This window comes from Rhinopithecus bieti, unplaced genomic scaffold, assembly GCF_001698545.2.
Source record: "Rhinopithecus bieti isolate Rb0 unplaced genomic scaffold, ASM169854v2 scaffold_14826, whole genome shotgun sequence".
NCBI classification, from domain to species: Eukaryota; Metazoa; Chordata; class Mammalia; order Primates; family Cercopithecidae; genus Rhinopithecus; species Rhinopithecus bieti.
The window spans coordinates 3,877,536-3,892,640 of record NW_016808328.1 but is presented as its reverse complement, the minus strand read 5'-3'; the positions used below and the strand labels follow the sequence as shown (position 1 = coordinate 3,892,640).

Genomic DNA, 15,105 nt, shown 5'->3' with positions numbered 1-15,105 from the left:
TAAAACAAAAAAAAAAAAGAAAAAAAAAGAAAATATTATGGGGCAAGTATTTTTTGCCTACCCCAAAGTAATGAAGATATCCTTTTATTTTTTCTTTTTTTTTTTTTCTTTTTTTTTGAGACGGAGTCTCAAAAGCCTGTACGCCCAGGCTGGAGTACAGTGGCGCAATCTCGGCTCACTGCAAGCTCCGCCTCCCGGGTTCACGCCATTCTCCTGCCTCAGCCTCCCGAGTAGCTGGGACTACAGGCGCCCGCCACCTCGCCCGGCTAGTTTTTTGTATTTTTTTAGTAGAGACGGGGTTTCACCGTGTTCGCCAGGATGGTCTCGATCCCTGACCTCGTGATCCGCCCGTCTCGGCCTCCCAAAGTGCTGGGATTACAGGCTTGAGCCACCGCGCCCGGCCTTCTTTTATATTTTCTTCTAGAAGCTTTGTGATTCTGACTTACAATTAGGTTTATGGTTAATCTCAAATTAATGCAGTAAGATTGAGGTGAATGTTCTTTTAACTTTTCTTTCAATGTTCTGTTTCTTTTCTTTGTTTTTCTGAGACAGGGTCTTTGTCACCCAGGCTGGAGTGCAGTGGCACGAAAATGGTTCACTTCAGTCTCAAACCTCTGGCCTTAAGCAGTCCTCCCACCCCAGCCTCCCAAATAGCAGGGATCACAGGTGCACACCACACTTGGCTAATTAAAAAAGAATTTTTTTTTTTGGAGAGATGAGGTCTTGCCATGTTGGCTGGGTCTTCCAAAGTGTTGGAATTCCAGTCATGAGCCACCAAACCTGGCCAATTTTCTGTTTCTTAATCCTTCCCTGCTTCCTCCTGGAAGCGTCCTCAAGCTAATAACTTAGCTCTCTCCTCCATCGTTCGGCAGCTAGATCTACTTTGTAGTTTGTTCCACTTATGTGTTTGTTATTTCAACTGTTTTTTCACATAGAGTGTTTCCGCTGGGATCTTTTAACAGCTCCTCTTTCTGTTTTGCTAATATCTTTGTTCATTTCTTTCGCATGTTTCTCACAGTTTATGGATATTTTTTTGTTTTGTTTTGTTTCTTTTTTTTTTGAGACAAGGTCTCCTCTCTTGCCTGGGCTGGAGTGCAGTGGCGTGATCTCTGTTCACTGCAGCCTTGACCTCCTGAGCTCAAGTGGTCCTCCCACTTCAGCCTCCTGAGTAGCTGGGACTATAGGTGTGCACCACCACGGCCAACTTTTTTTTTTTTTTTTTGTATTTTTTGTAAGGAGTTTCATTGTATTGCCCAGACTGGTCTCAAACTCTTGAGCTCAAGTAATTCACCCACCTTGTCCTCCCAGAGTGCTGGGATTACACGTGTGAGCCACCGCACCTGGTCCTGTTAGTGGTTTTTCTTTAGAATTCATTGTGCTGTGGCTGGTGGTGGGTTGGGGTGGGATTCGGGGGGCATGCACTTCTTGCCCTTAAAACTAGCAGTGAGGGAAGATGTATGGCTCCTGAATCCTTCCTCTCAAATCAGTCCCAAATACTGAAAAGCGAAACATCACTAAACCTAGGCAATTACCATTTTTGCTTATTGTAAAGTCTCAGTTAATCTTATCTAATATGACTGATTCCAGCGGTATCTCTAAGCAGTTTGGGTTTCTTTTGAAGTCATTGTGCTCCTTGCCAGGGCGGGAACCCCTGGACATCAGAAGCGCTTGGTTTCTCATTAGGTTTGACATCAACCGTTCTCCCTCCCCAGTGACTCACTCTACAGGATTGGGCCTCTCTTTCAGACCCCAGGGAGAAACAGTGAGGGGAAGGGGCTGCATGCCTAGGTCAGAATTCTTCAGACTCGGAGTCTGGAAAGGAAGGGGTGGTGGAGTGACTGTAGAGTCCCCCTGTAGTGACTGTCGGTCCCCTCCCAATTCCTGCAGTTCCGCATTGTTTGCTGGCATGCTTTGAATTTTTTTTTTTTTTTTTTTTTTGAGACACGGTCTCTCTCTGTCACCCAGGCTGGAGAGCAGTGCCACGAACATGGCTCACTGGAGCCTCGACATCCTGGGTTCAAACCTCTGGCCTTAAGCAATCCTCCCACCCCAGCCTCCCAAATAGCAGGGATCACAGGTACACACCACACTTGGCTAATTAAAAAAGAATTTTTTTTGTAGATGAGGGTCTTGCCCATGTTGGCTGGGTCTTCCAAAGTTGGCTTGGCAGACCCGCCTCAGTCTCCTACAGTAGCTAGGACCCAGCACGGCCCTGCAACCACCACATCCAGATATATTTTTGTGATTTTTTTTTTTTTTTTTTTTTTTTTGGAGACAGAGTCGTTGCTCTGTACCTAGTGTGAGTACACAGTGGGTGCAATCTGGCTCACTGGGCTCACTGAACCTCTGTCGCTCAGGTTCAAGGCGATTCTGCGTGCCTCATGGCCTCGCCAAGTAGCTGGGATGTACAGGCACCCACCACGCACACGCCCGCTAATTTTTTGTAGTTTTAGTAAGATGGGATTTTACCATGTTGGCCAGGTGTGGTCTCAATTCCTGGCCTTAAGGATCCACCCCGCCTGGTCTCCCCAAAGTGCTGGGATACAGGTGTGAGCCACGGCCCACCCGGCCAATTATTTTGATTTTTTTTGTAAGAGACAGGGTATCTCGCTTTGTTGCCCAGGCTGTCTCAAGGTCCCTGGCTCAAGCGATTCTCCTGCCCTTGGGCTTCCCAAAGTGCTGGGGATTATTCCCAGCCCATCTCGCACTTTGACTTATCTCAGTCAGACACTTGTGCCGATCCGCTCTGGGCTCGTTTATGCACAGATATCTTTTGTGGGTTTCATTGCAAATGTGGGCCTTAGTGATAAGCCAGAAGGTTAGTTGAGGAGGCAGAACAAAGTGGGGTTGCAGCAATCTGGGGCTCATGTGACCTGGGATATAAGACAAAGGGCTCTGGGAAAGTGGAGGAGGATTCTGGGAGGTCACATGGAGTCAGCGAGAGGAGGACTGATGTTTCAACAGCCTGGAGCTGAAGCTGGAGACTGAAGCCCCAAAGGTAGCAGATGTGGGCTTTGCCAAGAGGCAGGTCCAATAAGCGTGCTGCGGGGCTGCGAACTCCAAACCCTGCACCCAGCTCTGACGCTTGATTGTTCCAGGACATGTGGCGCTGTGGTATGGGGGCCTGGGCGCTTGGAACAAAAAGGCAATAGGAGAACTCAAAACCCAACTGTTTTCTTTTCCCGTAAGTATTCTCTCCACCCACTAAAGACCATGTGCCTGCTTTTCTTCCTGGCTGCAGCAACCCTCCCCACACCCTACCGGCCATCACACCAAGTTTAAACCTCGTCTTCCTATCTCCCCAGAAGACTGGTTCCCTGTTGTTCCTAGGCTTTTAGTGAGTGTTTACCTCTGTCGTTACTTGGGATTGACTGTTGAGAAGGGAGGATCCAGGAGCCATATGTTTCTCTTCTCTGTTGGGCCAAGGAGCATATGATTCCCTGATCCCTTGTACCCACACACCAGCCAGAGCACAATGGAATTCAAAAGTAAAACCCATAACTGATTAGAGATACCCTGGAGATCAGTGGTAGTAGAAATAAAAGACAAGTTTTTTTTTTAATGTTTTTTACTTTTTTGAAATGGAATCTTGCTTTGTCACCCAGCGCTAGAGTGCCAGTGGTGTGATCTCAGCTCAACTGCCAACCTCCGCCCCCCAGGTGTCAAGTGATTCGTCCTCACCTGAGCCTCCCGAGTAAGCTGGGATTATGAGCAGGCATCTGCCACTGCTGCCCGGTAATTTTGTGTATTTTTTTGCTACAGATGCAGGTTTTTCACCATGTTGGCCAGAACTGAATCTCAAACTCCTGACCTCAAGTGATCATGCGTGCCTCAGCCTTCCTAAAGTGCGCTGGGATTACAGGGCGTGAGCCACTGCGCCCAAGATTTTTAAATAAACATTAGAAACATACCGCCGGCGGCGGTGGCTCAGCCCTGTAAAATCCCAGCACTTCTGGGGAGGCGCGAGAACGGGCGGATCACAAGGTCAGTCGAGAACTCGAGACCATCCCTGCTTAACACGGTGGAAACCTCCGTCTCCTACTCAAAAATACAAAACAACGTAGCCGGCGAGCAATGGTGGCCGGCGTCTGTAGTCCCAGCTGACTCGGGGAGGCTGAGGCAGGAGAGTGGCGCGTAAAGCCGCAGGAGGCGGAGCTTGCAGTGGAGCTGAGATCCGCACTGCGCACTCCAGCCTCGGCGGCAGAGTGAGACTCCGTCTCAGAAAAAAAAAAAAAAAAAAGAAACATACAAGAGAATAAGAAAACATTAGCAACATAAAGTAGAATGTAGAAGAGTGTTAAAAATAAAAGACTGAAAGCAAATATTCAATAGAGAAACCAGGCCGCATTCTCACGCCCCAAACCTCTGCGTGCACCTTACAGCTCCTTGTTCTCACAGAAAGACGTTCGCGGCCTCCTGGACCTCAGCATGGGCTGTTCCACATGCAGCTTAATAGACTGTCCTTTCCCTCCACTTCTCCTGAAACACAGCAGTATCCTCAGGACTCCTTCCCTGACCATGCATCATCATAAGGTGACACTCAGTGCTGGCATGGGGTTCTGGACTCAGGACCAGCTCAGGGTGGCCTGCCCGAGTGTCTTCAACTAATTGGCTGTGGTGACTTTGGGCAGGTCCGCTACCCTCTATGGACCTCAGGCTTCTCTTGGGAAAAAGATGAAGGTGGTCTGGGTTACGGAAGATTCCTAAGTCCCTTTCACTCTATGTTGTGATAGCCGGTGTAGTGTGGGAGCACAGGCTTTGGTGTGAGGTCTGGCTCACCAGCCCTTCCTGGGTCAGCACTTAATGCTGTGTGTCACCGAGCAGCTTTCTTGTCAACACGGAAAGCCAACCGTTTACTTATCCTTACATAAGGGTTAAGAAGGATGTAGTTGAGTTGGATACTGTTGGGCTCAGAATCCCAGCTCTTCGCTGGTCTGGCTGTGTGGACCTCAAGGCAAGTTACATTAACTCCTGTGCCTTTTTCCTCTTCATAAAATGTGAATGATACTAAAGAGTAACTACCTTCAAGTATATGGAGCACAGTTGAATGCAGCGCTGTCATTCTGCTGGTGACAGTTGTTTCACCACTATTACAGGACGGTCTCCACTTTCAATTGGTAGATTCTTGATGATTATCTGCCCGGGCTTTTGCTTGTCCAAATACACTTCTGTTGCATGTTAACTTTTAAGCAGACGCTCTCCCACTGGTCATTGTTCTGTAACAACCCCTGCAAGGTGAGGATGACTAACCCTGTTTATGGACAAGGAACCCTGAAGCTGCAAAGTTGCTTTCAAAGCTACACAGCCAGGAACTTAACCCCAGGTCCACCTCCCCACCAGGACTAGAAGGGGCTTTCCACCAATAGCACACTAATTCAGAGATAGACTGGGCCTGGACGTGGTGGGCCACGCCTGTAATCCCACGCACTGTTGGAGGCTGAGGTGGTGGATCACCTGGGCCAGGAGTTCGGATCAGCCTGGTCAACATGGTGAAACCGCCCATCTCTTCTACTAATAATAAAAATTATGGGCCGGGTCGTGTGGCTCAAGCCTGTAATCCCCAGACTTTGGGAGGCCGAGACGCGGGCGAATCCACGAGTCAGGAGTGTTGAGACCATCCTGGCAACACGGTGGAAACCCCAGTCTCCCGTAACTAAAATACAAAAACTAACCCCCGGCGAAGATGGCGGCGCCTGTAGTCCAGCCTAACTCCGGGAGGCCTGAGGCAGGAGAATGGCGTGGACCTGGGAGGCGGAGCTTGCAGGGGACCTGGAGATCCCGCCACTGGGGCATCGTTAGCCTGGGGCGACAGAGTGGAGACTCCGCTCAAAAAAAAAAAAAAAAAAAAAAATTAGCCAGGCAATGGTGGTGGGCGCCTGTAATTCCCAGCTACTCGGGAGGCTGAGGCAGGAGAATCACTTGAACCTTAGAGGCGGAGTTTGCAGTAAGCCAAGATTGCTCCATTTCACTCCAGCCTGGGTGACAAGAGTGACAAGAGTGAAACTCTTGTCTCAAAAAAAAAAAAAGATTAGACTGGGACTTGGGAGATTACCAAATGCAGGCAGATGGGAAAGCACAGTGAGAAGTCTCGCAGGCTGGAGTTCAGTGGCGCAATCTCGGATTACTGCAGCCTAGACCTCCTGGGCTCAAGCAATCCTCCAGTCTCAGCCTCCTGAGTGGCTGGGCCTACAGGTGCGTGCCACCATGCCTGGCTAATTTTTGTAGAGACAGGATTTCGCCATGTTCCCCAGAGTGGTATTGAAATCTTGGGCTGAAGCAGTTCTCCTGCCTTGGCCTCCCAAAGTGCTGGGATTACGCGTGTCAGCCACCACACCTGGACCTTACATGTATATTCTGACTGTCCACCCTTGGCCATTTGTAGTGTCATGCAAATGTGGGCTTAGTGATAAGCCAGAAGTTAATTGAGGAGGCAGAACAAAGGTGGGTTGGACAATCTGGGGCTCTTATGACCTGGGATAGAGAGCCAAAGGGACTCTGGGAAAGGGAGGAGGATTCTGGGAGCACACAGAGTCAGCAGAGAGGAGGACTGAGTTTCAACAAGCCCGGAGCTGAAGCTGGAGACTGAAGCCGAGGGTAGCAGATGTGGACTTTGCCAAGAGGCAGGTCCAGAGGGCAGCTCTGGGGCTGAACTCCAGCCCTGCACCGCTGCCCCTCACCCTGGTGTACTCTTGAGGGTCTGGGTTTGTGGTTTCAGTTTCTTCATCTGCAAAAGGGCTGCTAGTACCACTTAGTAGAGTTAGGGGAGAGGGCACGAGGGAGACAGGAGGTCCTGGGCACGAATCCAGTTGCGCTGGTTGTATTGACATGCATGGACTCGAGAGTTAATCCTGAAACCCTATCCTTCCTTATCTGTGATTTCGGAATCACGTTCTGGCCTGCGTGGGATCGTTGCAAGGCCACAGTGAGATAATTTCCTGGTGAGACCTTCTCTGACCTCTTTATTTAAAACTGCAAACCTCCCTGTCCTCCTCCCTGCCTTCTTTTTCCCCACTGCACTTACCGCTACCTGATGTTCTATTGCTTTTACTTACTTACTTGTTGTCTGCCTGCCACACTGACAGGGATTTGGGCTGTTACGTTCAGCACCTAGAACAGCCCTTGGCGTATAGTGGTTGCTCAGTAAATAGTGATCCATGTTGATTGAATAACATGTTGGTTGAATAACATATAGGGAGAGCCCTAGGGCATAGAGGGTGTTTAGTCAAAGTCAGCTGGATCTTAGAGACATAGGGCAGAGACCTGAGAGAGTCTGGGACAGCTCACTTGGTGTGATGAGGTCTCCCATGAAAGCATTTGGGGTCTGGATTTCAGGGTGGTGCTGGTTTCCTCTCTGGCTACAACCTGCAAGCAGCGAGCCCTACAGGAGAGGAAAGTTTGGCTGGGTGTGGGGCCTCACCCCAGGAGTCCCAGCACTTTGGGAGGCTGAGGCAGGAGGATTGCTGGAGCTTAGGAGTTTGAGACAGTCTGGACAACATAGCGAGACCTTGTCTCTACTAAAAATAAAATAACCAGCCAAACGTGATGCTGCGCGCCTGTAGTCCCAGCTACTTGGTCTCTTGCTGAGGCAAGAGGATCATTTGCGCTCAGGAGGTTGAGGCTGCAGTGAGCTATGATCGTGTCACTGCACTTCAGCCTGAGTGACAGACCAAGACCCTGTCTCAAAAAAAAGAAAGAGTGAAGCTGGATGGGTCAAATACTGGGGCTTCTGAAGAAGTCAAGACCTTCAGGCAGACAGGAAGCTCATGACACTTAGCGTTTTCTTTAGCTTTTTAAATCACTCTGACTGCTCCTGAGTGGAACAAACTATCTCAAAGAAATGATAGGCCCAGTCCACTCCACTCCAATGACTAGGAGAAAAAGCAGTAGCATGGGGCCCAGGCAGATCTGGGGACATGGCCTGGCCCTGCCCCCGTTTAGCAGAGGGACCAGGGCAAGTTACTTCACCTTGCTGAGTCTCTACTTTCTCCTCTGAAATGGGTGTAGTGGTATTCCCCCTCCGGGGCCTTTTGTGTAAAACCTACTAGAAAGGTGAATTATAACCGGTCATTACCAGACTGAAGGGCATGGAAGGCAGAGCTTGTACCTGCAGGTCCTGTCACAGGGCTGGCACACAATAGACACATGGAACCTGGAGGTCAAAGGGTTGTTCTGATTTTCTTTTTTTTTTTTTGAGGCGGAGTCTCACTCTGTCGCCCAGGCTGGAGTGCAGTGGCCGGATCTCAGCTCACTGCAAGCTCCGCCTCCTGGGTTTACGTCATTCTCCTGCCTCAGCCTCCCGAGTAGCTGGGACTACAGGCGCCCACCACCTCGCCTGGCTAGTTTTTTGTATTTTTTTTAGTAGAGACGGGGTTTCACTGTGTTAGCCAGGATGGAGGGTTGTTAAACTCAATGGACAACAACCTGCATAAAGTGAGGATCCGAGTCCTGCAGGGCTGTTAGGCAAGTCCAGCCCCAAAACTTTCTGTAATTCTACAAGTTTATAGATTCCAAGTAGAAAGTGACTTGTAGGAAGTTGGACTCTTACATTACCACATACTTGAAAGTTGTCAGCTTTAGCTTGTTTGCAAGATTTTTCCTCTGGCAGAAACAGTTGGCAGAATATGAATGACCTGATTTGGTTGTTCACAATCTAAGGGGCTGAGAAAAACTCGCTGAGCTGTAGTTCTGAGGTCAGACTCTCTGTTCCAAGTAACACAAAAGCCAAGACACACAATGGGGAAATTAATTGGCTCATGTAGCCAGGATGTTCAGAGGAAGGCTTCAGGTATGGCTGCATCTAGGAGCCCAAGTGATGCTATCAAAGACTCAAGGTCTCTACCTTTCTCTAGTCCATCTCTGAGAGGTTGCTTCCTCCTCAGGCTACACAAAGCGCCCCTCCCCACCACTTCACACCCTCATGACCCAGTAGGCAGACAGTCTTTCAGCTGGAGCCAGTCAGGGTCCACCTGGAGCTGGAGGTGGGACCAGTCCCACCCAAACCAGGCTGAAAGGGGGAGGGTCACTTCCCAAGGAAACTTGGTGGTATTGTTAGGAAGGGGAAACAGACTCTGGGTGGCCAAAAATGACAGTAGATGTCCACTCCACTCACCAGAGGGAGCGCAGTGGAGAGCCGTAGAAACTTCTGCATTGTACTTTTTGATTTGCAAGGTTCCTTCCCTTCCAAGACGCCGATACGGGAGGCAGAATGGAGTTTATTATCCCTGCTCTATGGCCAAGGAAACAGCCCTTGAATATTCAGCGAGGACTCTGACTTGTAACCCTGGACTGCCACCACTGATCTCAGCCTCTCTGTGCAGAATTATAAACCCAGAGGAGCTGACCTGGGAGGCAGAGGCCAACGTGACTGAAGCCCCTCCCTTTGTGGAACGGGCACTCTGACTAGATATAAGAGGCCCCCAGGAAGCTGCGATCACGGGAAAGTCCACGGGGAGCTGAGACAGGAGCATGACATGAGGACCAGTAACAGGGCAGCAGCCAGGCATGGCTTCCTACAGCTCTTATTGCTAGGACCTCCCCCCTCCCTCCCCCTACACCCCGGCAGAGTGAGCTCATGCAACCCCACTGAGGCAGGGCTCCCTGTGCCTGGGATGGCTGAGGCACGAGCTCTGCCATTGGTGACCGAGGTTGTCATGGCATGTGACTGAGATGGGCGTGGCACGTACACTGGACGTGGAGCTGGACAGGCCTGGCCTGACTCTCAGCCCTCCCACGCGGTTGCTTTGTGACCCTGAACCTCCCTCCTTTTTCTGAGTCTTGGTTTTTCCTCCTGAGCCCTAGCTGATCATTTGCACTTCACTGGAATTGGAAGACTGGGGGAAAAGCCCCCAGTGTGTAGTAGGTGCTGCATAGAGTTTCTCCCTCTTCCTCTTTGGGTCCTGTTGGTAGCTATGTGACCTTGGCCAAATTCCTTGACTTTTCTGTACACTGGGAGCAATGAGGGTGTTGGTGTGAGGACCAGATGGATTTTCGTGTAAAGTGCTTAGAGCAATGCCCAGCACACTCGTGATCACTGTTACTTCTGGCTAACTAACACCTATTGTTTAATGCGTACCAGGCCCCAGGGTCTTTCCCTCCTTGTTTATTGTCTCACTGAATTCTTGTTCCTCCAATGACGTAGGCTCTCACCAGGATGGTCCCCATTTGATGGGTGAGGTGATGTGCCCAAGGTCAACGGGGGCCTGCTGAGCTGTGTGCCCTTGGGTGGGACCTCACCTCCATAGGCCCCAGTTTCCTGTCTGGGGCTCTCGGCGTCAGCCCTGCCCTGCTGTGTCCCAAGGTCGCCGCGGAGATCAAACGCAAAAGCCACCGGGAGCCTTCTGCTGCCGGCTGGAGCGTCCTCTGGGAATGCGAGGAACGCTGTTATCTGGAGCCCAGCTGCCCTGAGCACTGTCTCTGGGAACACCCGCGTCCTTCCTCCTCTGACCTGAGCCCTCTGCGCCCGCCACCCAGGGATTCGGCTTGTGCTGGCCGCTGCCCAGCAAGCTACAAGTTCATTGTCCCTTTTCCCACAGCCCGGCGCCTCCTCAGCCTCCTCTCACAGGGCCTGTGCAGGGCCATCTGCACAATGGACACATCCTCTGCTACCGGGAGGGGAGTGGGAAGAGCTGGGATTGGCCAGTACCCTGTCTTGAGGATGGGCTGAAGGAGTGGATTATGGGCGGGGTGTCCAGGGGTGCCCACCTGGCCAGGGGCAGAGCCAGGTCTTGAATCTGGGATCCTCCCCTCCCTGCCACTGCAAGCCCTAACTGATTTCCACTGCAGGGCTGGCTACAAGATACTGTGCAAAGATCAGAAGAAGGCCGGGCGCGGTGGCTCAAGCCTGTAATCCCAGCACTTTGGGAGGCCGAGACGGGCGGATCACGAGATCAGGAGATCGAGACCATCCTGGCTAACACGGTGAAACCCCGTCTCTACTAAAAAATACAAAAAACTAGCTGGGCGAGGTGGCGGGCGCCTGTGGTCCCAGCTACTCAGGAGGCTGAGGCGGGAGAATGGTGTAAACCCGGGAGGCGGAGCTTGCAGTGAGCTGAGATCCGGCCACTGCACTCCAGCCTGGGCAACAGAGAGAGACTCCGTCTCAAAAAAAAAAAAGATCAGAAGAGACTTGGACCCTAGATGTGACTCTCTCTTGCTGTGTGACCTCCAGCAAGTCACCTCACCTCTCCTATAAAGTTAGGATTGTAGGAAGCCCACCCACTGGGAACCCTGGTGCAGATACAATGAAATAACATTTGGGAACAGAGTGTAGTGAGTATGAATCAAATAGCAGCTGCATGCAATTCCTTCATCTGCAAAAGTATAATGTGTATGTGTAATGTACATATTGCAGAGAGGGCAAATGGTGATTTGTTTCCAGTCTTGCCTCCTGTTTCAGGAGTTTATGCTTAGTCCTGGGAGACAGAAACATCCCCAAGTAAGGCTGAATTCTGGCTCGCTCACTTTTTGGCTGTGTGACCTTGGGCATGCTCCTTAACCTCTCTGTGCTTCTGTTTTGTCATCTGTAAAATGGGAATAATAATAGTGCTTACCTTGAAGGTTGTTGTGAGTTAATATAGGTTCTAAACAATGCCTGACACATAGTAAGGTCTATGAAAAGTTTTGTTATTATTACTCTTATGAATACAATGACAAAATACGTAAAATAGAATTTTTCTAAAATAGTCTCAGTTTGAAATATTTTCATCAGTTGCCGCAAATCACTACGTATGGAAGTCCAAGACATTGGCATCCACGCTGTGCCTTGAACACTGCCTTGCCTTTCTAGTAATTGGCCCCCCAAATCCTCAGCTAGTAAGTGAGTGAGGAGACTTATCCCTGCCCCTGATGTGCTGTGTGACACTGGGGAGGTTGTGTACCCTCTCTGTGCCTTCCTTTTCTTTTCTTTGAGATGGAGTCTCACTGTGTTGCCCAGGCTGGAGCGCAGTGGCGCCATCTCAGCTCACTGCAAGCTCCGCCTCCTGGGTTCACGCCATTCTCCTGCCTCAGCCTCCCGAGTGGCTGGGACTACAGGTACCCACCACCACACCTGGCTAATTTTTTGTATATTTTTAGTAGAGACGGGTTTCACCGTGTTAGTCAAGATGGTCTCAATCTCCTGACCTTGTGATCCGCCCACCTCCGCCTTCCAAAGTGCTGGGATTACAGGTGTGAGCCACCGCGCCCTGCCTGTGCCTTCCTTTTCTTGTTTCTGAGAGCAAGGATGGGACGGCCATGTCTCCTAGTACCAGGGAGGCTCCCCCTGCAGAGTGCTGAGGGAAGTGCTGGAGGAGGTGGTTGGCGAACACCTCAGATGCACAGAGCATGCGCCACCCTCCCCCACCGCTTTCTGTACTTGGCATCTAGGCTTGGCGCAGAGCGAGGTGGCCTAGGGCAGAATATGTCCTTTCCGTAGCATGGCAGAAGGCTGTGTACCTGCAAAGCAGCCATGCCCCACCCCCCACCCCTGCCTGGGCACTGCAGGCCCCAGGCATGGTGTCTGTGGGCCCTGCTGTCCCCTACCCTGTGATCTCCCTCGCGTGCCTGCCTGTTGCTGTCTCTCCTGCCACCAGTCCTCTGGCTTCAGTCCTTTGCCCACAGAGTTGGTTTGGGGCATCATGACTGTCCTGGAGCCTCAGGGACCCCCAGGGAAGCTTTGGCTCCAGAACCCAGACCCTTGGGGTTTCTGATTCCAGCTCTGCTCTGTGGCCTTGAGTAAGTGACAGAAGGTCAGAGCCTCACCCTCCTCGCCTGTAAAATGGGGCTGGAGATGGGGCATGTAGTGAGATGAGGCAGGCAGAGGGCCTGCTCTCGACCAGGCCGTGCTTGGGGAGCAGAGCCCTTTGTGGTGGCAGCCATCCAGGTGAACAGGTCTCTGGGAAATCCCAGAGCACATGGCGGCTTGACCGAGTGCGCAGGGAAGGGTCCATCCCTTCTCAGTTCCAGCCCCTCATCTGCCCCACTTGCCTATCTCTGCCCCGCAGTCCATCCACCCCATTTGCTCCCCCTCCCCATAACCATAGCTCCTGACTGACATTCACTCAGCACCTACCACATCCCAGCCTCCGTTTTACGCCCTTGTGTGTGTGAAGGCATCCTTACAACAATGCAGTGGCTTCTATTAGATGTGGAGGGGTAAGGTCACCTGCCCTGAGCTGCCCAGCTGGTGAGGGGCAGAGGCAGGATCGGAACCCAGGCAACCTGGCTCCAGCATCCATCTTCACTCTGCTGAGCTGTCTCTTCAGCCACCCACCCTCTGACCCCGTCATCCTTCCACCTAGTGACGTTCCCTGGCCACCCGTGCTGGCCTCTGCCAGCCACGGGGCTGCTGCCATCAGCAGAGCAGGATTCCAGCTCCCTAGGAGCTCATCATGGCAAGAGGGTGACAACCGGCGATTCTCTAAGGCTCTGATCAATGCCACCAAGGGCTTCATGGCACTGGGCTCTGGGAGCTTGGGGAGGAGCCGAAACTGCTGTCTGGGCTGGAGTGGGGTAGGGAGAGGGCAGGGGGAGGGATTCATTGGTTGGACAGCATGGAACATTCTAGGCTGGGAAGCACGGTGTGCAGAGGTGTTGAGGCTGGGAGCGCTCAGCGGACAGCTGGCTTCTCATCAGAGCCGTAAAGATGCAGTGGCTTGGCACCAGGCCTCCGGGGCGCTTCCACATTTGTTTCCTGCCAGGATGGGGTGCTGTCAGCGGCTAGAAGTCTGAGCCTTGCTATATCCCCAGCACTGGCCCACAGCCCTCTAGGGAAGTCCTTCCTTGGATCTGACCTGCAGCCCATTCTGAAACCACCACACATTCCTGCCCAAGCACTTCATCCAGCTCTTCATGACAGCCATAAATAACTTCCTCCAGTAATGAATACAGTCCTAGCCAGCAAGGCTTGCCACAGATGCTGGGCTTGGTGGAGAGAGGAATTCCATGTCCCGTCCCTATGACTCTGCAGCTGAAATGTTACTGGGTTGGTCTTCAGCAGGGCTCCCTCCCTAGGCAGCTATGCAGGTGCCCCTCAGCCCCTGCCTCATTCCCCATGCCCACCAGGGACACAAGGGCGACTCAGCACTCTTCTCCAGCCACAGCTCCTTGGAAGAGCCCAGAAGGCCCAGCTGACAGGCTAGGGGATGCTGGCTCCAGGCTGACTCAGTTCCCTGTGAGTGTCTCTGGTGGGGAGCAGCTGGGAGATGCAGGGTCTGCTTGTAGTGGTTCCTCTCACCGGGCAAGGCTTTCCTCCTCTTTAGGCCTCAGTCTTCCCATTTGGACAATGGGATGATCTCTAAGACAAAGTTTCCCAAATGAATCTGCTCAGAAAATGACTTGTTAAAAATATAGCTTCCAGCCAGGCACAGTGGCTCACGCCTGTAATCCCAGCACTTTGGGAGGCCAAGGCTGCGGGCAGATCACGTGAGGCCAGGAGTTCGAGATCAGCTTGGCCAACATGGTGAAACCCTGTCTCTACTAAAAACAAAAATTAGCCAGGGATGGTGGTGGGCGCCTGCAATCCCAGCTACTAGGGAGGCTAAGGCATGAGAATCGCTTGAACTCAGGAGGTGGAGGTTGCAGTGAGCTGAGATCGCGCCACTGCACTCCAGCTTGGGCAACAGAGCACGATTCCATCCTCCCCACCACCTCCCCCCCCCCAAAAAAAATACAGCTTCCAGCTGGGCACAGTGGCTTATGCCTGTAATCCAAGCATTTTGGGAGGTTGAGGCAGGAAGATCACTTGAACCCAGGAGTTAAAGACTAGCCTGGGCAACATAGTGAGACCCCACCTCTATTTTAAAAATGTGAATATTAACCAAATGTGGTAATGTATGCCCGTAGTCCCAGCTACTTGGGAGGCTGAGGCAGGAGGATCGCTTGAGGCTGTAGTGCACTATGATCATGCTACTGCACTCCAACCTGGGCAACAGAGTAAGACCCTGTCTCAAAACAAAAAATAAAAAACAGCTTTCCAGGCCCTGACCTGGGAGATTCTGACTTAGTAGGTCTGGGGTAGGAGAAGTAGGAATTTATTTAGGGGGTTGTTGTCTCTCTAATCTCTCTTTTTAAACTTGAATATAGTCACATCCCTCCACTAAGCCCTTTTTTCCCCAACACTCCCTTTAT

General features: G+C 51.5%; 1 protein-coding gene across 3 annotated transcripts in view; it reads left to right on the top strand.

Moving 5' to 3' along the window:
- ALPL (alkaline phosphatase, biomineralization associated) overlaps positions 1–15,105 on the top strand; it is a 72,474-nt gene that overhangs the window by 20,033 nt on the left and 37,336 nt on the right. The window lies entirely within an intron of this gene.